At 39.4% G+C, this 24,872-nt stretch overlaps 1 long non-coding RNA gene across 1 annotated transcript in view; it reads left to right on the forward strand.

The window, feature by feature from the left end:
• LOC140636199 (uncharacterized) overlaps positions 1-24,872 on the forward strand; it is a 110,698-nt gene that overhangs the window by 55,948 nt on the left and 29,878 nt on the right. The window contains exons 2-4 of the long non-coding RNA XR_012033495.1: positions 912-1,004; positions 18,781-18,936; positions 19,064-19,214. This is a non-coding gene — a long non-coding RNA (uncharacterized lncRNA). The remainder of the gene's footprint in view (positions 1-911; positions 1,005-18,780; positions 18,937-19,063; positions 19,215-24,872) is intronic.

Genomic DNA, 24,872 nt, shown 5'->3' on the forward strand with positions numbered 1-24,872 from the left:
AGATGAATAAAAGTGAATATTAAAGTAAATTTTGGTTGTAGAAACATGAAAACTTGCTAAAAATTTGGATATGAGTAAGAAAGCAAATGGAAAAGTCAATGATTAGCCTAAGCTTTGTCTTTATCACATTAGTATAAATCGCAATTTACCAAGATGGCTACTTGTAAGGGTGGGGTTACGTTAGCGGATGGAATAATCAAAGGCATAGTTCTGGACAATCTAAATTTAAGATCTTAAAATCTTTTCTAAGTTAGAATATGAAATAAGCTGTTAAATATGTATAAAAGTAACTCAGGAAAGAGGTCTGGACAGAGCTCAATTTGAAAATTATAAGTCTAAAAAAAAGAAAATTATAAATCTATATATGGCCTTCAAGTAAGGGGACTATATAATATTAATTATATTTAATATTTATTAAGGGCTTACTCTTGCTAAACACTGTTACATTCATTGTATTTATCATCATATAGAATTCTCATAATTTTATCATATTTGTTCTATGCGCATTGTACAATGAAAAAAATCTTAGTTTTAAAGGGGACAAACCAAGGTACCTCTTAATGAAAATATTGGAAAATCTAGTTCCATCTGGATTAAACTACATAGAAAATGTAAAACTGGAGATAAACATGGCTTTATATGAGGATAGATATGCTATCTCAGTAATGTCACCAAGGACATTTTTTTCCCCACCATTCTATTATGTTTTTATATTAGGGGTTTCATTCTAATCCTGACTCACCTCGAGATTGAAAAGAACTGCCAGGAGCTCTAATCTTCCATGGTTTGTATCCAGGAGAGAAGGAGCATCTTTTTCCTAACTTTCACATCAAAATCCTAAAATTCATTTTGAGTCCACGTAGCTCAACCATATCTATCTTCAAATCAATCTCTGTTTTCTTGGACTTCAGGAGGACCCCAGGACAGCAAGAAGGAAGATGTGTGGCATCAGATGATTCTAAATTCCCTAGGACATCCTACTGGAGCTGCTGCTGAAATCAGAGGTGGGCTGAAGTTTTGGGGCTCAGGGTTCCAGAGACAGTTCGCTCTATAAATAGGAGAGAATTGGGGGAACATAGATAAGGACAGAAAATGGAACCAGGAATTAAGCCAGCATTACAAATGCACGTAACGAAACTCCTTTGATTTGTTAAAAGTTGTCTAACAATTGACAGGGAAAATAAAAATATAATCAGTTCCACAACTGCAGAAACCAATCATAAGACAAAATGAAGATAATTAATAATAAGAGGAACAGTTTTAAGTATTCAATACCCCTCTCCCAAATAAACTCAAGGTGCACCTAAAAGAAGGGTCTATGCAATGTTATGCGTGATATCCTCAATGATGCCTTGACAAAAATCTACTCGTAGGTTATATACAGAGTTCCCTGTACTGGACAATGGCATTGCACTAAAATTCAACTCGGGATAAGAAATCCGCAGATGCAGCTTGCTGATAATCAGAATTAATCTCAGGGTAGGTCATTAGTGTATCTGAAGAAATGGATGAGCTGAAGAGCCTTTAATATTTTAAAGCATTGTTTTCCTTAAAAAAAAATTATAACTTTTACAGGCCAAGATTTACATATTTTAAATATATATATTTTTATATTCACTCATGAGTGCTAAGAAACAATAAAACATACAAAGGGAGCAAACAGAGACGCTTGGTTGGCTCAGCATTTAGCACCTGTCTTCAGCCCAGGGCATGACCCCAGGGGGGTCCCAGGATGGAGTCCCACATCGGTCTCCCTACAAGGGGCCTGCTTCTCCCTCTGTCTGTGTCTCTGCCTCTCTCTCTCCATGTCTCTCATAAATAAATAAATAAAATCTTTAAAAAATAAATAAGTAAATAAACCTATTTAAAAAAAATAACAAAAGGGAGCAAACAGTTTTAAATTAACAATTAGCTCAATATGATTCTATACTGTAACTTGGATGGGAACAAAACTAAGCACGTAAACCTAGTGCAATGGTAAATTGCATTAACATAAGTAGGATGTCTGGACTGGTGATAGTCCCGTTCTGCTCGGAGCGTGTCTCAAACCATACCTGCATCACCGGTTCAAACTCTGGCTGCCTAAATTTTAGACAGATATTGGCTGACGAGCAGCTCAAGAGGCAAATCACAAGGGTGATTTCAAAGTGCTAACTGCATTTTACCAAACACGGTTAATATAATTGGGGAGGCTTAATTTTTGGTCACAGGATGATAGAACTTAAAAGCCAGTTTCCAAGATGTGTGAACTGAGACCGTAAAGAAGATTTGCCAGTTGTGTGAGTGACCTAAGAGGCCGAACTAGGGCCAGAGTGTGAATGTACAAGATAGAGTTCTACTAACTAGAGGGAAGGCCTACATAGTAGTCAGAAACTCCAAAAATGGGATAGACTTTATCAGAAAATAATGGATTCGTGTCCTTGAAGAAATGTCAGTAAGAAAAGATGTAGGTGAGAGATGGTCCATCTTTTGAATATATAGTAAGTGACAATAAGGTGCCTCAGAGCACTAAAAATCTGTCATTTGGGTCAGCATTCAAAGCTCTGCTTACTTATTAGTATTAATTTGGTCAACATTTTTTTTTCAATCAAATACTATATGCTTTGTTCATTTTTAAGCATTGGACGGTATAGCAATAAATAAGAAAGGGAAAGCTCCTCTGAGGCACACCCTATTTAGGAGGAGTTGGCGAATACAAATGAGCAATAAGCAAATATATAATTGGAAGAAAAAGGAAGTAGGAAAATGTGCAAAATCTCCATACCACTGGAGGAATTTTTAACAATTTTTTTGAGAAAGAGAGTGCCTGGGCTGGGGTGGGGGGTGGGCAGAGGAAGAGAGGGAACCATAAGCGGCCTCACACCCAGAGCAGAGCCCCATGTGGAACTCGCTCTCATGACCCTGGGCTGAAATCAAGGGTCGGATGCTTAACTGACTGAACCACCCGGCGCCCCTGGAGGAATGTTTTTGATGTGACAGTGGCTCCCCCCCCCCCACCCCCCCCCCCCACCCCCGGTTGTGAGGACTGTTGCATCCACCTTCTTCTCTAGTGGGTCCTGTCCGGGGATGTCTTGTGTCTCTCACTTCCTGCCATTGAATTCATCCTTATGGGGTTGTCTCTGCTGGTCTCTCTCATCTCTCATTTGTTTAGGTCTGAGTGCCGCGTAAGTCTCTATACTGATGGGATGAACACTGTAGTTACACGGACAGGTAATGGGATTACAGGTGGGACGTAGTAAAGCCCTGGACAAAGATAAATCAATCTGCCAATGATGGCTCCTCTGAGTAGAAACATCATTATATATTTTTTAAATTCAGTATCAAAGTTACTAAAGCTTTGGGTCTCAAAGCATGATCTGAAAGGCACCCACATAAGAATCACAAAAATACTTGTTTAAGGTCCAGATCCCTGCTCCTGTGAGTCACAGTTGAATGCTTGTAGAGAGAGGCTGTCAATCACTATTTGGAAGGTTTATTTATTTTAGAGGCAGAGAGAGAGAGTGCATGCGGGGGGAGGGGCAGCGGGACAGGGAGAGAAATCCTCCAGCAGACTCCTCGCTGAGCTCGGAGCCCGACTAGGGCCTCCACCCCAGGACCCTGACATCAGGACCAAAGATGAAATCAGGATCCGGATGCTTAACCAACCGAGTGCCCCTTTCAATCATTACTTTAGGCGACCTTTTCAGGGATATGCTAACATTTTAAAACCTCTGAATTAAGGAATAAGAACTCAATCAATTAAAAAAATAATAAAAAAATAATAAAAAAAAGATGAGTAGCTTAAAGGGAAACTTCTTAGAAATGTGAAAAATACAGAATTTCCATCTGCAAGAGCCAAAGAGAAGAAGATATGACCCTTGCAGGCCCATGGCTCTGGTACCTACAGTAAGTCAGGAGCCGTCTCAGCCTCCTCACAGTTATAAATAAGGCACAGAGACCATGCCTTCCCCTATTGGAGCCAGTAGGGGATGCCTCCCCAGAGAGGATTCTGTTGATATCTAATGACATAATATAAAAGATCAGACTAAAGCTAGAACTCATTTTCTAGAAAACAGAATCTTTCTATCGTGGCCTACAGGAATTTATGAAAAAAATTAAAAACGGCTTATTGATTCATTTGAAACCTGGCCATATTATGTGCTAATTGTCACACGCCTACTTACGCAAACTTCCTATCTATGTTGTGAGTTCCTCGAGGAAAACCTTCTTCAATAATCTTTCTTGTATGTAACTGAGAGAGCTTAAAAATACTCAGCACGTAGTGAATACTTAATAAATACTCAGTTTTGCCTGATGCCAAAGTCAGTGAAACCTCTGGACGGTTGGCCAAGTGAGGATTTTTCTAGGGTGATTCAGAAATGAAGACAAGGCTTTTATGTGTATTATAGTTAGACCTGTACAGAGAGTGAGATTGTCCTAAATGTCTCATTGTCCCTAAATGTCTTATATTGCGAGAGACAGAAGGAAAGAAAAAGACAGAGAAAGAAGGAAAGAGAGAGGGGAGGAAGGGAGGAGAGGCGGGGGGAGGGGAGAGGAGAGAAAGAAGGAGAAGGAGAGAGACATTTAAGGACTTGGTTTATTTACCATTAAAAAAAGAAAAAAAAACACAATAGTGGTAGATCATAAAAGTCCCCTTACCAATATGTTGAAGACAAGAGAGCTGCTGATTAAACTCTGCGTGACTTTTGAGAGAACACAGTGCGTTAGACTCACTGAAGATCTCCAGTGACACCGGGGCAGGCCTTGTAGATCAAGAGACGCGCTAGCCACGCTGTCCCTTGGTCTTCGCGGTTTTGATTCTGTAATTTATGACAAAACTAAGAATGAAGTGTGAGGATTCAGTACGGAGCAAAAAGCTAAGTGGCAGTTAGGTGAGTGAAGTGGAGTCTTTTTTGTTTGGAGGCAGAACTTCTCCAGTATTTTTCTCTGTATCTTTGAATCGAACTAGTCAGACTTGGCATAGCTCCGTGGTGCTGTAATCGGAACAACCCATCCTCGTGGACGCCTCTAATTACACTGTCATGGAAATTAGTTGTGGCTGATGGGTCGGACTCAGGTCAGGAATATTTTCTAATGCTTCTGCCACGGAGAGTCCAGCCAGGGCCTGATGCTGTTGAGGCCGCCCCCCGAGTCCATCCACATGTGCCAAAGCCCAGGGGACAGACCTTACTAACTCCGACTAGGACTCTGAGAGTCATTTGTGCGAAGCCCAGGAACGCAATATCTTGCAGGTTCAAAGGTAAAGTCTTAGAGAATCCTATAATGATGTTCAAAAAAAGGAATCAGGACGCTTTTGAGATATTGCAAGTCCTTAGGATGGACTACCACGGATCCACCGGGGAATCAGATTTACACCTAACGACTTCAAAGATCAATGCTTAAGGAAATATAGATATTGCTCTCAGTTTTAAAGTTCCTACTGGAGACATTAGCCATCGGAGATTAAGTTCATAAATTCAAACAGAGAGATTCAATTGCCAAATGTTTAAGAACCAGATTAAAAAGATTAGCAGGACTGAAGGATTTAGTGCGGGGCAGTGTGATCTTTTTCATGCATACGTCAACGACACAGCGCTTAGTGAGTTTTATGTCTCCAGCTATAGCAGGGGAAGGAATTATGAAACTGTGCAATTAGAACCTTTTTTTTTTTCCCTGTGATTGCATCCTCGGTCCTGCTTCTTAGGTCGAGGATGCTGTGTTGAAGAAAGCGGCAAGTGTCTGGCCTCGCCTAGCCGGCCTGTTGGGTTAGTATCGTCCATCTGCCCGTCTGTCTGCTAATGTCTGCATCTATCCGTCTACCCAGAAAAGATTTAGCTTGGTCCCTTGACGCTTTCTTCAGAAAATAGCAGACAAAATTTAGCAGTCTGTAAATTTGCATTGGGTTATAGTTTGCCAATCATAAAAGTAGTTGCATCCCAAGGAGGCCATATTTGATTGGGGAAAAAATTCAGATTACATAATATTGAGTGGTTAAGAGGCTTAGAGGGGATACACGGTATTTATTCCATGATCATAGCTAAAGAAGAAATCTGACTTAGTGAAAAAAGAGTGGGCCCACCGTGCCAGGCCAGTGCAGGGGGACTTCCGCCGGTTTTCCATCGCGGTGGTAGTGCCCTCACATCGCATTCCTCGCCCGCACTCTGAGCAGAATTTCCATTAACTCCCCTAATTGCTATTACATGTAGGACAAGGGTTTTCAACTCTCCAACAGTTTGTTTAACAATAATTCACTCAAAAAGTCATCCATGTGGAGGTCTCTATAACAATGTGGAGCTCTCCCTGGTGTGTAGCAGGTAATTATTTTCTTCAAGTTGAGTTGGACAATAATCTTTGTGTAAACAAGACATTCCTACGCCGTCTGTTGATGATCGTTAATTAATTTTTTGCCAATTGATGTAAACGCGGAATTTCATTTAGGGGCTGCGGATTGTATGAAATATTAATTACATTCTCGAGGTTTCAGAGCACCGCAGAATGATAACAAAAGTGGGCATTGATAAGCTTCTAATTGCAACCCATTCGCTTGAGCTATTATTTCCATAACCCCTTATTTTTCATTAGTTATCTGTCAGTTTATAATATAGTTGTTAATTGAAGTAGAAACAATGTGTGAACTCGGTTTTCCCAATCGTGTGCTTGAGTTACACGGAAAGACAGACGTTTGCGGAGCCACAGCTGCATCGCCTTCTGGAGGCCGCCGGAGCTACCCAGACAGAACCGAGAAGAGAAAACAGACGAGAGGACTTGCCCCGGTCCCAGGGAGCGTTTTGGCAGTTTTCCGTGAATAGGGAGGAAGAAGCCAGGTGACCCAACCCATACCAAGTAGAGGGAAACCTCAGATGAGTAAGACCGTTTTGTGTCCACCCACGATCAACATGTTGGAATGGAAAAGTGATGAACTGTTTTTGTTCGAGGATAAAATAAAACATGCAGAGGAAAAGAAGCTCTCTCCTCCATTCCAAAATTTAACCTTGAAAGAGCCTTCCTACCCTAACTACTTTTTAAATTAATTTTATTTTACTTTTTTTAAAAAAAGATTTTACTAATTTATTCATGAGTGACCCAGAGAGAGAGAGGCAGAGACACAGGCAGAGGGAGAAGCAGGCTCCATGCAGGGAGCCCGACGTGGGACTCGATCCCGGAACTCCGGAGTCACAGCCTGGGCCGAAGGCAGACGCCCAACCGCTGAGCCACGCAGGTGTCCCAAAACTACTTTTTTATTTAAAAAAGTGCTCATTTTCCCAAGCATTGTGGTACTAATTATCATAGTTTAAAATTCTGCAAAAAATAATACTCGATCGCTATCTTTGAAAACTAGAACTCTAGGAAATATCCCTTGGTTAGCTGTAATGGTTGCATGTCCCTTTCCTTCATATGACGGACAATGTAATGCTTTTATGTCTTATTAGAGTTTAAAAAAATAATTTGTTTTATGAAGCTAAAGAGGGCCTTTCTAAATCACCCGTAGGACTGTTTGCCTTCCAGCCCACACAGGGGCCGTTTAGCATGGTTAGTGAAATTGTGTTATTGTATTACTGTGAGATACAAAAGCTAAGCAATATGCATTTAAACACACACACAAACACACACACACACACACACACACACACACAACCATCCCATCTCATTCTCTCCTCACCTCATTCTCTTTCAGATATTTCCCTCGACGCTTCCACGAGCACATAAATAATGTATATTTTAAACACAAGTGGGATCAGATTATATAAGTTGCCCGACCCTTGCCTCTTTCAACTCACATTATGGCAGAGAGATCTATCTGTTTCCTAATGGACTCTCCCTTTTACGTGTTAAGAATGTACCATAGTTTACCTAACCGCTTCCTTACGGATGGGAATTTGGGTTGCTTTTCGGTATTTCCATATTACAATCACAGCTACGGAGGACAGTCTTGGACACGCGTCTTCGCGGGTGTGCGTGGACGTCTTGAGGGACGGCGGCCCCTAAGTCCTCTAATGCTCGGCATTATCATCAAGGCCGTGTTCCCTTTGACCTTACTTAACCTTCCGGATGCCTGTTTGCTGTCGGAGGAAATAAATACCAGTCACACTGCCACTGGCCCGCTTGGGAAGCAGCCAACAGGAACGTAGAGGAAGATGCCTTCTTTGCCAGCTCTCGCAAAACTCTTGTGTGATGCAGGACAGGCCAGCGGCCGAGCAGGGTGAGCGCCCCAGGGGCATCGGATGCGAGGGGCTGGTGCTCCGTTAGCAGTGCTCTCCTGCCGGGCCAGGTGGCCTCTCGCCCCTGAACGCACGTGCACCACAGGCCTTGTGGGGACCCTGGAGGCGTTTTGCTGGTCGCATGTGGGCGGGGGGTGCCACCTGCGGCAGTGGAACACCGCCCAGGCCGAGGTGACTGTGGGCTGGCCCCCCGCAGCCCAGGACAGCCTGGCCTGCCCCGGCCCGTCCTGGGGCTGAGACCGGAAAGGCGCATCCCTCTCTCCGGCTCTCATAACCCAGGCCCCCGACCTTGGCAAGCGGAGCCCCGGGTGGGTGCGGCCCCAACTCACACCTTGGACCTTGTGTGGGCACAGCCGGCGGCTCTGACGCCCTGACACGACGGGCACCCCCTCGCGAGCCCCAACCACTTGCAGGAAGGTGGTGCTTTCCAGTAGCTTCGAAAACACTACCCATATTTCACCAAGCACAGGTTGCAGCTCAACGGCCACCCCGAGTGCTGTCGGGGGACCCTGGATGCTGGCGGCCGCGGCCCGGCTGCTGCCATCGTGTCGACCAGGACCCGGCCCCTCGGCCGCTTGCAGAGCTGACGTCCTGTCGTCTACTCGGCCACCAGCGCTCGGCCCGGCCAGCGGGTTCAACCCTGGCCCTGCCTCTGGGAGCTGCCTACCTTGAGGTGTCCCCTCGGTGCCTCGGCCTCAGTATCTTAAGAAAAGGAAAGAATAGCAGCACGAACCTCACAGGCCCGTCGTGACAGTCGTGTCGCTTAACACGCCTAAAGTACTCAAGAGAGTGTCTGGCACCGGGTGCCCCTGCTCTGTGACAGCGGCGGTGGTGACAGTGCAGTGGGGGCCTCTGGCAGAACAGGCCGCGCCCGGGCTCCGGCTGCTGCTCCGTCTGGATTTCTTCGTGTTTCCTGCGGAGCAGCCTGCTGGGCGGCCCTGTCCCCGGGGGCTCCACGGGCCGGGCCTCGGGCCCCTGTCCTCTCAGCTCCCGGCCACCTGGAGCTCGCGGCACGTCAGTGTGCAGCAAGGAGGCTGCAGTGCGGCTCAGTCTGACCCGGCGACCCGCGCCCGGCACCTGCCCCCGCAGGCCGTGCACTCAGGACACCTGGCAGCTCAGGGCGCCCACGAAGGCCCGGCCCCTCGCTGTGGGCGCCCGCCGGGCCTCAGCCCCGAAGGCCACCCCGGATCCAGGGCGACGTCCCGGCCACTGGGGCCTCTAGGGAACAGGGGGGACTTCCAAGTTAAAGGGTCCCTCTCACGGGACACCTCAGGCCCTCTGGGACTTTGGTAGCCACTCGTGGCGGCGATGATGCTTGGAGGCCCGGCGCCGAGTGGAGAGGGCCTGAGCCCAAGCCATGCGATGGGCTCCTTCTTGTAAAATTCGAATTCACATTCTCTTTCCTCCCCTTTGTTTGGAAAAGAAACTAAAAGTGTTCCTCAGTAAGGGAGCTCTTCAGCAGGCTTCGCTGGGATGCAGCAGCGCAATAGGTGAGGGAAGGGAGGCACGTCGGGAGCTATCACGTTTGGAGCAGTGATGGCACGAAGCCGTTCATGCTTCCCTGCTCGTTTCGCTTGCTCGGGAAAATAGACGGATTCTGTTCAAGTGCATCCGGATCGTCTTTTAGGTAATAGCAGGTAATCTCACGGCTGATCGTTTGGGTTTTATTGTCTGAGTTGACTAGCATATCCCAAAAGCCAGTCATTTTGCCTACATTATGCTCACTGTGTACAGATTCTCTGGGCAATTTTCCATGTTCCACATGGTGAAATAAGTAGGAGTTGTTAAGTCTCTCTGTCTCCTTTTCTCTTTTTTTTTTCTTTTTTGTTTGTTTGTTTGTTTTTTTGGTCATGAACTCAAGTTTACTTTTAAAGATTGTATCTAAATAACTCAGTTGCCTCATATGTTGTTGCTCCAATAGGCCGAGGCATCGGGCTGAAGCAGTTTCATCACAGCAGTTGCACGTGCTCTTGTTGTCACTCTTCTTGCACACCCGTAATTGCAGCCAGTTCGTTTGCTATAATGTAAAGGAGCCAGAATGATCTTACTAAAACGAGAAAGAAACCAAAATTCAACTCTGTGTAAATATATGTGCTTAGGAGTGATGAAATTAGGGCGATATTAAAAGCAAATATTGATCTCTCTCTACGTATATTTATAGCTCTAAAAAGTTATTCTAAGGGTACGCTTATATATATATATCCTCTTAAACTGCCATTGTTCATAAATGGTCAGCCTTAACAATTGTGGTCATAGTAATGTGCAACATTTGATATAATAATTTGCTCATAGAGCTTTTTAAATTTTTATTTATTTATTTGAGAGAGAGAGAGAGAGAGGGAGTGCAAGCAGGGAGGGGGGCAGAGAGTGAGGGACGAGCAGATCCCCGCCGAGTGCAGAGCCCTATGGGGGCTCCAGGGGACGGCTTAATCCCGGGACCCTGAGATCATGACCCGAGAAAAGTCAGATGCTTAACCGAATGAGCCACCCAGGCGCCTGGCTCATTTAACTTTTTAAACTTGGGACCATAACTTCCAACATCAGTAATTAGTTTGAGGAACCAAAAGGCAAGTGGAAGCATAAAGGATTCTTCTTTCCTGTTCAGAAAATACAGCGCTAATATGATAATGGTCACTAATGAAGGCTGCATGCATCAATTTAATAAATTATTGGCTTGAAAAGAGACTTGTGGGAAAAGCATTATCTAAAAATGTCCTGATTTTTAATGGACAACCACCACTGTATTTACTTTCACATAGAATTCATTTGGGGTGGTGACTAATTTCAAACTAATGGGAAAAAATTAGAGATTAACAAATTGTTCTCTCCTTAAATGTCAAACAAAATGGCAGTTCATTTTACTGCTGAAATTGAATTTACATTTCAAAAGTCTTAGGATGTCAAATTTTACTTTATATTTCACAAACTGAATCTCTTCTGGTTGTTTTAAAGCAAAATTATATCCTTGTTCCTGGTATGAGGTAAAACAAAAAGTAATATACGCAGTTTATACACGACAAATATATGAATTATTTATAGATCAGTAAATGTCAATTGTTTTTCTGTGCTTTGTTTCCTAGTTGGTCCTCAGAATGTCAATGTGACTGTTTAATGTGGTTAATTCATATACTTATTTCATGATTTATCCTTCCTTTCTATGATTTACTTTTTCCAATAGGACTTTTTAGTTTATTCTATAAATATGGTCACTTCTCTAATCAGTAAAATATCTTCTAAGCTGCATAATTAGTGTCAAGTTTACATATTTTTCTCTCCTTTAAAAATATTATTTTAGTTTTAATTTTGTAATTTCAATTTGAATTGCCAAAATAATTTCTGTACATGGTTGAAGGTCAAATAATACAGGGTTTATAAGAACAAAAGAGCAGTCTTGTATCTCATCTTCCTGTCTCTAATATCTCCTCTCTATAGAGCAACCAATTTCGACTGTTTTTTCCTTGCAGTCACTGTTATTTTTCAAAATTAAAAATGTGTGGACATTTGTTGATTTTTCTGCTTTGATATGCTTTATTGACTTCCTGCATAAGGAATATAAGAATTTACACACACATACCGCACACGCAAATAAGTTCTTTTCTGTCCTTTCAATGCACTGATTTCACAATTTTTGTAAATCTATACTCATTTCAACTATAAATCAACGTTTAGCTCAATCACAGGTTATATCCTTACATTGTGCCTTTTTCTTTGCAACTTTTTCTCCTCTCGGGGAATCATAATGGGTTTGATTTTTCCGTTGTTGAGGTTTTGTTGTAGCTGTTGCTAATTAGCAAGCCATCTGACAGAATTGGATTCTCAAAGGGACCAAACACACCAGGTGATCTATCAGGTCCACTTTCTCCCTGGAAAATACCCTTTCTGTTGCCCCTGACATTCTGCACCAATCGGAACGGTCTGAGTAGGGAAGCAGCAGGATGACTCCCTGGGCTTTTCTTTCACCTTCCTGGAGATTTTTGTTGTTGTTGTTCTTTTCCAAAGTAAATCCCTTCTTCACGAAATTTCTTTCCTTTCTCTGTCTTATTTTTATGGCCTCATTTTGATGAAGCAAATCTTCCCATATCATCCCGGAAACGTACATAGATATACAATGCTTGAATCCTTGCATCCGATAATATCTTTATTTTTCTCTCATATGTGGTGAATGCTCAGCCCAGTTTAGAATTCCAGCTTGAAAATTATTTTCCTCAGAATTTTTAAGGCATTATTTCATTTTCATCCAGTTTCCAGTGTTATTGAAAAGCTCAAAGCTGTCTGAGGTCTCATCATTTCTATGTGATCTGTATATTCCTTTTCCTTTCTAAAAGACTTTGTGTTTGTTTTTCTTTATTTCTGATGAACTAAGTTTTTATAAGGCTGGGCATTATTATGAGTTGTGTGGGTCTTTTTTCCCCCCCAGAAGTAGCACTATTTATATATGAAGAAATGGAGACACAGAGAAGAGCAATAATTTGCCTAAAGTTACAAGGTAGTAAATAACAAAACTTAGATTAGAATCCAGGTAATCTAACTCTATAGTGCTCTCTCTTGACCACTAAGCTAGGAAGCGAAAAGCTTTTTGCAAATGTATCTTAGAATAAGTCTTTCTTGATTGGTCACGTTCTGTTGTATGTTGGGACTTCCCTAGAATGAGAATTTTGTGAATGCTTCATGGAAAATTATACAATTTTTACTAAAACATTACAATGATTAAATCATAATGACCCTCTTAATACATATATTCTCTTGGAATAAGTTGTTATAAATACCCTGTATACATATGAATCATCTTCTAAATAACTGGAACAGTTAATCTATATAATAGTTATAATTTTACACTTAATAATTAGTAACCACAAAGCAGAAATGATTGCTAACATAAGAATGATAATAAACCCATCAATTAACACAAACAAAAATACACTGAGGGTTCTTTTTTTAATAAAATAAACTGACTGTAAACTTCATGTGGAAAAAAAAAGCAAGCAAGAAAAAACAGGCAAATTTTGAAAACAGAGTAGTGATTGTAGGCTGTTATTTTAGATATTAAAGTTCACAAAGCTAAAAAAATTTAAATAATATACTTTTCAATGAATAATAGATTAATGTAATAGAATAGAAAATTTAGAAAAAAGATCAGATATTTTCAGGAATGCAATATGTGATAAATAAACAAAAGAGGAAAAATAGATTATTCTATAAGTAGTTTTCAGCCCTTCTGCCAGAAGTGAGAAAACAAGTCAGGAACATCTAAGGTACGTTGTAGTATTAAACAAGCACCACATATCAGTAACAAAAAAAAAAAAATTAAGAGGAAGATTTCCTTTTTATGCTACATGTGCATTGTAAGTTAGATGGGGCCCCTGCTCTGCATCGTATCAGGTACTCAACTGAATGAAGTTCCTTATTTATGTTTCCAAAATTGCCTGGAAGCTGCAGGAAAAGAAGAAGAAGAAGAGGAAGAAGAAGAAGAATAAGAAGAAGGAGAAGGAGAAGGAGAAGGAGAAGGAGAAGGAGAAGGAGAAGAAAAGGAGAAGGAGAAGAAGGCGGCAGCATATTATGCATTGGTTCTTAAAGCTTCTGAGCAAAGTGACAAACACATCATTTTGATTTTCATGTCTTGAGCCAAAGTAAGGTGCTATGCACTTGCTTTCAAGGTGGATATTAAGAAAATATAACCCTATTAAGTGCATGGAAGAGGAAAACTGTAAAGATTTGGTGAAAAGCACATTAAATCCTTCCTTATCTTTCTTCTCAACCATCTTCATCCACTCTCCCAAGAGTGAGTTCCCAATAGCACCTTCTAGTAATGTCATCAGCTGGAAACTTCAGGAGCTCTGGAGTATGCCCTGTTAAAGACTGGGTGTTTCTGCCCCCTCAAAATTCATATTTCGAGATCCTAACCCCCAAAGTAATGGCGTTAGGAGGTGGACCTTTGAAAGTTAGTTAAATCATGAGAATGGAGTGCTAGTGAATAGGATTAGTGCCACTCTAAGGGTCAAAAGAAGCCAGAGTTCTCCCCTTCAGCCATGAAAGGACACAACAAGAACATGGTCTACTATGAACCGGGAAGCAGATTCTTGCCAGATGTTGAGTTTGCTGGTGATTTGATCTTGGATTTTCCAGCCTCCAGGATTGTGTTATGTGAAATCTGATGTTTATAAGTCACCCGGTGTATGGTCTTCTGTGATAGCTGCTTGAGCTGATGAAAACATACCCTGTGGCCACTACAGCAGCTCGGGATGCAGTACCTATGAAGCTTAGTTTAATGCAGTTCATGGGCCACCCCACCAGATGAAAGAGACAAGTTATGTCCCCCTAATATATAGTAATGAAATGGGACGTGACAATGACAATGAGCACTCTTGTTTGGAAAGAGACATCTTCTAGACACACAGTAGACACAGGTGTTTATTTAGGCATTTCTGAAACTGCAAAAAAGATACTTTGAAGGATCTTTTATTCCATGATTGTGTCTTGATTTCACTCTGGAAGGAATGTCCTTCTCTATTGTTTTCCTCTGTCTCTACCTTTGCCTATGGTAACTGTCTTCGTTTTTTGCTGGCTTCTGTAGTGGGCATCTGGGAATATACTCTCCTTATAGACTGAGCAGAGTTTTTCTGTCTACCTGGTAGATGGTGTGGGACCAGTGATGTCCAACAATTGCAGATGCTTTTCCCTACAGGCTCAAAGCTCAAGGTTGCTTTAGCAATGGACTATTCTTAAAAACATAATAAGATTCTTATTTATGTAACACTAGTTAATTCCATATGCCAACACATTTGGCCTCATACCTTTCTCTCTTGAATGAACTGGGATGTTTTGCACTTATCTTCTTTGAAGGGGAGAGCCTATATCTCATTTTCTGGAGCCATTTATCTGAATGAATGGATTTACTGCCTGCCACACCTTTACTTTCATATACTTGCATTCATTCAGAGTTTCAACAGTGAACTTGACAGCTAAATCTCCATGATGAGGCTGAATTTGAATTTTCTTAAAATATTTCTCACATTTAACTTCTACTTTTTGAGGGTTGAGGAGTTGCCACTTTAAATCTTACAAGTCCCTGAGTTGTAGACTCTCTTCTCTTTAATTATTGATCGCAAACTGGTCATTTTAGTATTTTTATTTAATCTCAGCTCATTCTTGCAAATTTTGCCAAATGTAGTTAGCAATAAGCAAGGCACAGTTAAACATTTAGTAAACCAATGTCTTGCTGTGGGACTAAAAGTTCATTAGATGTATGATCTGCCTCCAAGAGCAACAATATTGCTAAGTGTTTGATCATATCATAACATGGTTCATCATGTCCCCAATCTCTGATAGAGTTTCCATGGCGGCCACTTCCAAGCTTATATAAGCAGTGCCACATGCTCTAAATGGTTTTAGGAGGGGAGGGGTGTGATGTAGTTCTCCACTTCTAGGTACCAATTGTTGTATTTAATGAGATCAGTTAGATTATGCTGTGGTATCCAACTAATCACAAGGGTCAATGGCTAAATATAACAAGTTTATTTCTTATTTATGCTACAGGGTCATTGTGGTTTGAATGGAGCTCTTTGCTCCATGGTATACTCACTCCCACTCTAGGTCCCTAGCTATCTGAACAGCTCCTCTCTATGGGTGGGGGGGGGGGGGGGGGATTTTGGTGGAAGGAAAAGAGATCCTATTGAATTATACACTGACTCTTAAAATTTCTATCTGGAAGGAAATGCATGACACTGTTCACATTTTTTTGGACAAAGCAAGTTCTATGACTACATCTGAATTCAAAGAAGCAGAGAAAAAAAACAAAAACAAACAAACAAAAAAAACAAAGAAGCAGAGAAATATAATCCTAGCCTGTGCCTCTAAGGAGACCTGAAAATATTAATAACTAGCACTAACAACTTCCATAGTTCCTATCTCATTGTAAGATAATACATTTATAATATTTCTATGATTTAAAGCTGAAAATATTCTATCAACATAAATACAATATTTTATATACTCTCAAAGTTGAAAGGACTTTTAGATAGGACATAAAACCAAAGATTCATAAAAATATACACTCATAAGTATTACTGCATGACATTGTAAAGACTGATAAAATGTAAAAGAAAATACCGTAAACAAAAATCAAAACACGAATGGCTGATAGGTAAATTATTTGTGACTCATTTGTAACTCAGAAAGAGAGAGAATTCCCTTAATGTAGGAAGAGTTCTTAGAAATCAATTACGTAATATTATGACTCAATTAAAAGTTGGATAAGGCATATAAAAAAAGAAAAGGAAACATAAATGGCTTGTTAGCATGTCAAGAATAGACTCCAATTTCTGACTAGCAGGTTGGCAGAGGTGAGAATGTTTGACAATGAACTGATTTTTAAGAGAAAGGTAGGGAGATAAAGAATTTTTATATAATGTTGATGGGAAAGGAAATTACTATAATACGTACGAAGAAAAATGTGACATTATTTGTTCAAGTCAAGCATGTAAGTACCTTTTGACTCAACCATTCCAATTCTAGATATTTATATTACAGGTGGGATGTGAAAAGAGGCGTGTAATAGGTAATATCAATTGCAATATTTTTATAGGAGTTTAAAAATATCAAAAGTTCCCATAAATATTGGAAATTGGTGAAAAATAATTCTTGGTACCTACATATAGTTGAATACTATGCAGTTATTCCATAAGCACTAACAGAGACATATTCCCAAGATATTCTTACTCAAAAAATAAAAATAAGTACAAAGGCAAGTTATGATAGGATATGCTACTGTTACTGTGAAAATAAGAGAATAAACAGATCTGAAGAACATCTAAAGTAGTAACGACAGTTACCTCTAGATGTCTGGTGACAGGAGAGTTTAAAGATTTTTATAAGCTATTTTCTATCTTCTGCAGTTTATGCCAGATGTTCTACTTATTCTGAAATAAATTGAATTGACAAAAATTATTTTGAAGGGATTTTGAACTGCCAACTATTTCTCTTTAAAATAATAGCTTAGGGATGCTAATGCACTTTTTGTTTGGTGAATTACGTTTAACTTTAATGGATATAATTTCACATGGACCCGGTAAATATTATTTACAGCAATGTTTTGTTTAATTACCCTACATATTTTAAAATTCACGTTTACATATGCAAGACATCTAACAGTGACAATATCCATACAACAATTATAATCACTGAATCCTATTAAACTAAGGTACTCATGCAAATTCACCAGTTTTTCATACACTTAGTATATGAAAGTTCTGTAAACAAAACATTTTTTTATTAAATACACCAATGTATCTGTTCTCTCTCCTCATTATTACATTTGTTTTCATATATTAACTTTAGTTCCAATACGATTACTCCTACTTTTACTTTTTTGAGTTTATTTAACACATATATGTTCTTCCTAAACAGAATTATTGATTTTTTTTATTTTTTTTATTTTATTTTTTATTTTTTTATTTTATTTATTTTTTATTTTTTTTATTTTTTAAAAATTTATTTTTTGTTTTTTGTAGATTGCTCTGAAAGTAATATGAGACAAACAAGCAATGGTATTTCCTATTCTTTTATCCATTACATGTTTATTCCTAAAGCCTGGGTGTGATCCGCAGATTTATATAACAACCAGGTATTTAGATTAACAAATGCTAATATGAATCGATCGTAACTTTCGCTATGCATTCTGCAGGAATACCTAACACGACAAGTAGGGCAAAGCAATTTAATAGTTTTGATAAAGTTTAGGAAAAATGGAATGTAATTTTGATTTAACGATGATTAGATAGAAGTTGAATCAGAGTTAATACGTCTTTTGCAAATGCATGACATTTAGATGAGCATTTGGATATTTATATCATATATATTAAATGATTTGAGATGGGTTCCCGTTCCACTTTCACTAACTTAAACAGCACATTTTCTATAAGACTGGGAGATAATGTAGATAGTGTAAAAGAGAAAGTATCAGTCACAGAGTTATTTACGTATCTGTATTTGAAAGGCAGAATTCACACTTGCACACTTGAAGCAAAGAAGACTACTTGGGAAATGACGACTAGACTATATTTACAGCTCTAGGTGCAGAATAGTCATTGGTTAATTTGTTTTATGCTTTTATTTTATGTTCTTACTTAAAGATAGCGGTAGACTCTATCCCTGATAGCAATAAAAGATGTATAACATTTTCACTTATTTGTGGAAGCAAATTAAAGCATATGATTTTGTAAATAATGAATATATTGTTGAAGTAAAATAAAATATATTGTAGTTTCCAAACAACCCAGCAAAATGTTTCAATACTGTATATTTTAATTTATCCATGATTTAATGGATTTTTGATTTTCTTCCTAGTGTCAGTATTACATGTTGACAAATCCATATTAGTCTTGTAGGTTCCTCTAATAATTAGGGTACAAGTTAAGTTGCTGTAGCAGAGTAAACCTAAACGACAGTGGTTTAATGAGGCTAAAAATGCATTTTTGCCCTAGGTATGGGTGTGTGATTCAGGGCTGCAAGAGTGGCTTCTTCATGTTTGGATGCAAAAATCCCCTCTATCTTGCTGAATTACCAAAACGCATCTTTTATTTCATAGTTCCAGATGCTCCTGTTCCCACCATTATGGCCTCACAGTTGCCAGGCAGATTAAGGCGACAGATCTCTTCTGTTTCCACTGCACGGGTTAGAACTGGGCTACGTGGCCACCGCCACCAGCAACACACGTTGAGAAATTCAGTCTTGACTTCGAATGGTATGTTCTCACCTAAAATTCAGAGGTTTGTGGTTAAAAGAAACAATGGATCTGGGGACTAGCAGTGTCTGTAAATCAAGTCTACAAAGTATATTTGCTTATCCCATCCCCATTGTTCTCTCGGCAGCCCCTGTTGGTGGTGGCAATTGAAAAAGCTATTAAGACGTAATGCTGTATTCAAATATAAGTAGCAAGAGCTGTGCTCCACCTCCACCTGCCCTAATTTTTGAAGATTGTCTCATGTTCATCATCTTCCAAACTTGTGAAAGAACAAATGAGTGAGTAAAACATTGTGAGTCCGTCATTCTGTGTTTACTTGACTGCGGATGTATGGGAATAGAAGATATTTGACAGTACTCAGTTCTATTCATTGAGCCCAGTTTTCTTTGTCTCAAGTGAGATTCCAAATAGTTTTAAGATGGAGAGGAGGTACACAGGGGCTGTGACCACGCTGATGGAAGGGGAGGCAGAGATGGTGTCGACGAAGACCATAAAGCAAAAGCAAACCCGTATGTAGCTCCTTCTGAAGATCAGCGGGGGGGACTCATGCATTGTAGCAATCCTGGAGACAGGGAGACAGTGCTTAATAAATACTGCAGGAAGAAGAGAGTGCTTCCCTGGGTGAATTAAGGTCTGTTCCCCATCACGCAACATGAGACATTTTGACTACATGAAAATTTCCACAATGGGTCGGAGAGGGAATTGATGAGAAACCAAGAAAATCATGTAGGGGAATGTCTTTACTTGTGTGCATTGAAGTTAAGAGGATCTTTGGACCCTCTTGTAATCTCCACACGTACTGCTAGAGGGGTGGGGAAGAACAATAAAGGTGGTAAGTCAACCAGTAAAGAATTCTCAAGCAAATTATTCCACTGGGAAACTCAGAGATGCACTGGTGAGCATCTGTCAGTTACTTCTGCTTCTCACTGGTTGGACACTGTCCCCCGCAGCATTAATTCCACCAGTACTTCTGGTTCCTGTACTGAGGCCAATCTGGCTCTGGCCTCTAGAGAAATCTCTCAGGAGAAGGACTGGGGAATTGGAAGCCATCCTAAGAGTGCACCCCCCAGGCAAGCTGAGCCATCATCCACAGTTTACACTGTCTGCTATTAGGGTATGAGAGTACCTGATGCCCCATTGGGGGTGCACAGTTGTACAGTTGAAAGTCTCTCAGGTTGCTATCTTTTGCGTTAAAAAAACAGAAAGACCCAAACCAAACCAAACAAACAAGCAGATTTCCAACATTTTAATTCCAGGGGTGCATGGGTGACTCAGTCGATTAAGTATCTACCTTTGGCTCAGTCATGATGCCAGGGTCCCTGGTTGAGCCCCATTTTGGCTCAATGCTCAGCCGGGAGCCTGCTGCTCCCTATACGCTTCACCCCACTCTCATGCTCTCTCTCAAATAAGTGAATAAGTAAATAAATAAATAAAACATTTTAATTTTAGAGATTTGGTGCTGGGATGGTCCTGAGGTTAGGAATAAAAGAAATTATGATGTTATTCTTTCCCTCTAGGAGGTTGTAGTCTACTGTAGTAAATCATATATATTATATTGTGTGATGGTAATTTGTGTGCTCCGGTTGGAAATATCGGACAGTATCATGACAGGTATCTTGTCAGTCCTGGTGTTCATCCAGTCCAGTATTTCTAGACCCAATAAAAGATCACATTTGATGTATCCTCCATATTCTTGTGGGTTGGTTCACTTGCCAACTTGCAAGGTTTGATGAAATGTAATTTTTCAGAATGGTTCTTCCACGAGACTGTGGTTTAGTTTAACAAGAAACCTGGGTATGTATGATGGCCCGTGTTCACTAATTAAAGATAATCGTCTCCTCAAACATTATCAAGTATTTATATTAAAAGAACAAAAACAGGGATCCCTGGGTGGCGCAGCGGTTTGGCGCCTGCCTTTGGCCCAGGGCCCGATCCGGGAGACCCTGGATCGATTCCCACGTCGGGCTCCCGGTGCATGGAGCCTGCTTCTCCCTCTGCCTGTGTCTCTGCCTCTCTCTCTCTCTCTCTCTCTGTGTGACTATCATAAATAAATAAAAATTTAAAAAAATTAAATCAAAGAACAAAAACAAAAATGAAGCTATGGAAATGCACTTTGGTAAAAAATACAAACAAACCAAAACCAACCAAATAAATATGCAATAAATAACTTAAATGTCCTTTTCAACATTAGTCTTTACTTATTTGTTTCATGCGTGAATATGTTTTTATAGCTCATTGCTTCCCAGGACTTCATCATGATTAATTTTTTTTCTATTCCTGCTTTTGAACATTGTCTGTGAGGAAGAAATGTTCAGTTTCCTTATATCCAAAAATGTCTTTATTTCAACCTGACATTTGGATAATAGTTTTTTTTTCACAAAACCTTAGATCCCAAGTTATGCTACCCTAGTATTTTGAAGGTAATGTAAGCATTGTTTTCTTGCAAACAATGCAATTAATTGTAGGTAATTTGGCAGCCTCACTCATTGAAAGTCATATATCCTTTCTCCGTGATAGCCTTGAGAATTTTATCTTTAACCCCAGTGTTCACAAAAGAAACTGTTATGTGCCTACATCTGGGTTTTTATTCTAGTATGTTCTGTCCAACAGAGACATTTCATCTGTATGGCCTGTTTCTTTATGTATTTCTGGGATATGCCATGAGATACTTTTTTAAAAATACTACATATTTCTATTCTCTTTATTCTTTCTTTCTGGAACTCCAAGTAAATGGGAATGGGGTTTCTGTAAGGATGTTATATGACTCTTAAAATTTCTTTCATACCTTTGGTTTCATTATGCTTTTATGCTATGTTCTGGAAGATTTCCCGAATTCAATTTTTTTAGCTCACTAATCTGCTCTACAGCTGTATCTGTATGCTATCTACTCATATTAGTTGTGCTGTCAAAGCCTTTTGATTTTGTAGTATATTGGACTGAATATATACAAGTATTGTAGTTTTAAAAATCCTAAATTAAATTGCTGATACACTTAAAATTCCGCTTAAGAAAGTATTACACTAGTAGTATCTTTGGAGTTCTCTCGCTTATCGATAAATAATTACATCCTCCGTCTTCCATATATACATACTTTTATTTATTTTTGAACGTCAGATAAATGTAATAATAATAATAATAATAATAATAATGAATACATTCTCCTGGGATTACTTCTTTATTCACTATTTTGTTTTAAAAACACTAGTATTTATTGTTTAGTCTAATATTAAAGGACTTTTAGCTTTATTAATTATTTTATATTATGAACAATGTTGCAATGAACTGCCTTGCCTATTTCTACAGGGGCACGTGTACAAGCGTTTTCCAGTATAATAGTGGAATTCCTCGTTTGTAGGGTATTTACATGTTTATATTCGTTACGTAATTCCTGAGCAGTTTTCTAAAAGGATTTCTCCTATTTGTTTCCACAAGTAATATGCAAGAAGCATTAGGCTTTATATGCTCACCAACTTCTGGTATTTTCTAACATTTAAATTGTGTCAGCAAAGTGTGTGTGTGTGTGTGTGTGTGTGAGAGAGAGAGAGAGAGATACAGTATTTTGTATTTTGTTTTGATTTACCTCATTGTCCAAGTAACTGCACTTTTTATAAGCAAACAGAACTTTTGTCTTTCCATCTTCCGGGAAACCCCCTTCTAGTCTTTGCCCAACATCCTATGGGTGGCTTGTTGATGTCTTTCTTATTTTTTTTGTGGGAATTGTTTTATTGTCTGCATACATAATACCCAAAGCCTATTTTTACTATAAAACATTGACTGTCTCCTGTAATTTATTGAATACTGTACTGAAAGTGAAGAGCAGAACGTTGTATGGGAACGGAAGGCTCGTCAGTGTTGCTGGTTTCCCCTGAGACCATGTGGCTGACTGCTGCTGCCCCGCGTCACCAGGGCAGAGTCCGCGGGTCGCTAGCCCAGGAAGAGATCAAGACTCAAAATCCAAAGCACAGTTTCTACTGAATGTGTGTGGCTTTCACATCATTGAAAGGTTAAAAGATTGTGAACAGAATCATCATAAATTGGGGACCATCTGTGTGCTCTTGCATTTGTTCTAAGTTTGAAAGTTGAGTTTGTCTCAGTCGAGTAAGGTCTTCATCTGTAAGACTTTGACTTGGCCTATGGGGCCCTCACTTCTCTTACACTCTCTAGTGTGCTGCTTCTTTGGTAGCATCTTGTCGTATTCATGGCTATCAGCTTCTCCAAATAACGTTGACTTTCAACATGAAGAATATACCGGATTTGTTGGGGTATGTGCTTCATACAAGTGTCAGTCTGAAACTGAGATCTTTCTATAGTGACGTCTTTCTATATTGAATCATCTTATCCAAGAGCATGATGTAGTTCTATGTTTGTTCATTTCTTTTTTTGTTTGTTTGTTCATTTCTTAAATTCTTTCAATAAGGTTGCTTGACTTTTCTCTTAATTAACTTACATTTTAGACAATAATCCACTTGGAAGACAATTCCTGGGTTACTTGTTTCCTTTTGTTAAAGTGTAATTTTAAATTCAATGTAAGTATCTTAACTGCAGTGCTTGATGAATTTTTACAAACTGTACTTGGCCCCTATCAATTCCAGATCAAGAAATCAGACTTTACCATCACCCCGAAACTCCTTCTCAGATTCCTTCCAGTAATAATCTTCCCCAAATAAAATTACCTTTCTGACTTCGAATAGCACAGACTAAATTCTCCTATTTTGTGTCTTATAGAAGTGGAATAGATAGTATGTTTTAAAAATTTAAATTCTAATTGTTCTTCATAGAGTTTTCTTTTTTTAAATTATGTTTTTTAAGATTTATTTATTTATGATAGACAGAGAGAGAGAGAGAGAGAGAGGCAGAGACACAGGCAGAGGGAGCAGCAGGGTCCATGCAGGGAGCCCGACGCGGGACTCGATCCTGGGACTCCAGGGTTGCGCCCTGGGCCAAAGGCAGGCGCTAAACCGCTGAACCACCCAGGGATCCCCTTCATAGAGTTTTCTAAGCAGATTTAATTATTCTCATAAATAGCCATACAAAAAAATTTCTGATTATGTTTAAAAATCTATAGATACTTTTAACATTTCTTTCTTGGGTATCATATCACATGCAAAGAAAAAAATTATCTTTCCTTTATGTTCCTTATTCTTGAATCAATCACTCAGTATTTTTTGTCTTACAGTTTAGTCTAGGATCTGTAAATATTAAATACAAACAATGAAAGTGAGTATCTTCATTTTGTTACTAATTTAAAGCAAATATATTTCACATTTTAGCTTTAAGAATGGCTTTTGCTGCATGCTTTCAGGATCTAAACTTTGTCAAAACCAGGATATATCCTTCTTATCCAAGCTTGCCAATTTTTTTTTAATCATAAACAAATTTGGGATCTTTTTGAAATGTTTCCACAACTATTATAATAATGGCATTCCTTTAATCTGATATTATGATCAGTATAGCCTGGTCATGATTCATTCTTTCAAATGCACTTGTAGATTCACTTCATAAATAGTGTATTTGGTACCTCTGCACATTTTTTTTTCTCCAAAATGATGTTAGGCTACAATTTCCCTTTATGATGCTGCCTTTGCCTGTTTTTGTTTGTTTGCTTTAGGTTTATGCCAGTTTTCTAGAATAAGTAGGGCACGTTTCCCCTCCCTTTTCTGTCAGGAAGGATTTGTACAGGACTGAAAGGTCATTCTGCCTTTAAATTTGATAACTTCTAGCTCATGACAATTTAGGTTGAATTTTTTTTGCTCTCAGAAAAATTTAAAATACCGACTCAACTTTATTGTTTGAAGATATTTCAGGCTTTCTGGAAGTTCTTTGTAATATATCTTATGTATTCATGTAGAGAGGCCTACCTACCTATTTCATTCTTGATACAATGTGATGCTCTTTTGTTTTCTCCTCAATCTCAATAAAAGTTTGCCTATTTTGTT

The sequence above is a fragment of the Canis lupus genome, chromosome 7, assembly GCF_048164855.1.
Source record: "Canis lupus baileyi chromosome 7, mCanLup2.hap1, whole genome shotgun sequence".
NCBI classification, from domain to species: domain Eukaryota; kingdom Metazoa; phylum Chordata; class Mammalia; order Carnivora; family Canidae; genus Canis; species Canis lupus.